The 1,564-nt window shown below is 44.9% G+C and overlaps 1 non-coding gene across 1 annotated transcript; it reads left to right on the top strand.

Annotated features, from left to right (window-relative positions):
• Positions 1-984: 984 nt before the first annotated feature.
• Positions 985-1,091, top strand: LOC120080659. Its single transcript, XR_005482610.1, has one exon. It is a non-coding gene; the product is annotated as a small nucleolar RNA R71 (small nucleolar RNA).
• The last annotated feature ends 473 nt before the right edge of the window (positions 1,092-1,564 follow it).

Raw genomic sequence — 1,564 nt, 5'->3', positions numbered from 1 at the left:
ATTTGTTCCTCTTTCAGTCTTTGCGGAGTCACTGGTGGTTGAGCTTCTTGGTCTCAAGATCTAGAGGCTTAAGGGTGAACGCAACTTCAGGGTCTATTTTCTCGGGCTTCTCCAAACTACAGGTCAGCGGGTCTTTGGTTATCACCGCATTCAAGTTGGTCGCAATGCGCTTCTCCCCTACTTCTGCAGTCGTGTCGTCACTTAGCAATGAGACTGCTAAGCATTATCCCTTCCCATTACCCTCAGCATTGCAAGGGAGCTCAGTTGAGCTCGGCAATGCTCCTTGCGGTCTATTTTTCAGCTCACTCGCAATCTGGTAATTCAAGATTGTGGATGGATGTGACCTGACTTTGAAGCACCATCTCGTTTTTCTCTATATATTGCTTCAATAGGCTTTCCAAATAAGAGGATTGCGGTGGTTGTTGTGAGCTACTTGCTTGATTGCTCGATTGACCGTTGTTGCGTTAAAAGAATCCTTGTGGCCCTTCTTTTTACGCCACAGATTGAAAATTTTGTTGTTGATTCTTCCAAGCAAAGTTGGGGTGGTTTCTCCACCCAGGGTTGTAAGTGTTTGAAAAGGGGTTATCTCTCATGAAGCATACCGACTGCAGGTTTGTTGGGCATTTTTCCATTTGGTGAGCATCACCGCAAATGACACAACTTGTGTTCGTTTTAGTAATTGCGCTGACCTGTCCTTTCTTCGCTCTCATATTATTAATTGCGATGTCTTGTATTAAACTCATCATCGCAGTCATTTGATTTTGCAGGGATGCGATGACCTCATTGTTTGCATCATTTTCTTTGATTCTTAATCTCTAAATGCTTTCCCTCCAATCCTCGTGATATTTGGAAATGCGATTAAGTATACTCTTAGCCTCCTCATATGTTTTTTCGAGCAGACCACCAGCGGCTGCCGCATTGGCAGCGGTCTGCGAAGAAGGGTTCAATCCTTGGTAGAAAATTTCCATTTGCAGGCAATCTGGTAAGCCATTGTGTGGACAGTCTCTTACCAGCCGCTTGAACCTCGCCCAAGCATCACTGAGCGATTCATCATCTTCTTGTTCAAAATTTGTTATTAATTTTCTTCTCCTAGTGTTCTCAGTTGGTGGAAAATACTTTTTCATAAACTTTCCCACCACCTACTCCCACGAAGTTATCTCTCCCGGTTCGAGAGAGTATGCCCAATTCCTCGCCTGATCACATAAAGAAAAGGAAAATAGAGCTAGTCGAACTTCCTCGGTTGAGATATTCGGGAACACAAAAGTGTTGCAGATTTCTATGAAGCTCCGGAGGTGGGCATGCGGATCTTCACCACGCCTTCCTCCAAACTTTCCAGCAGCTTAGGTCATCTGCAACATTACTGGCTTCATTTCAAACCTCGATCCATCTAGTGCCGACCTCATGATTCCTAGAGAGAATCGTAGAGGTTAGGTGACACATAGTCTCGGATGGGTCTATTGTGGTCATTCGCCAAAAGGATGGGGTTGGCCATTATATTGTTCGCAGGCGGCCCTTTCTGCCGATTGTTTCGCCATTCTTGGTGTTTCTTCTTGTTGTTGTTGGC

This window comes from Benincasa hispida, chromosome 6 (assembly GCF_009727055.1).
Source record: "Benincasa hispida cultivar B227 chromosome 6, ASM972705v1, whole genome shotgun sequence".
In the NCBI taxonomy this organism is placed as follows: Eukaryota; Viridiplantae; Streptophyta; class Magnoliopsida; order Cucurbitales; family Cucurbitaceae; genus Benincasa; species Benincasa hispida.
Note: the sequence above shows the minus strand (reverse complement) of the source record. Positions and strands in the feature narration are given on the sequence as shown.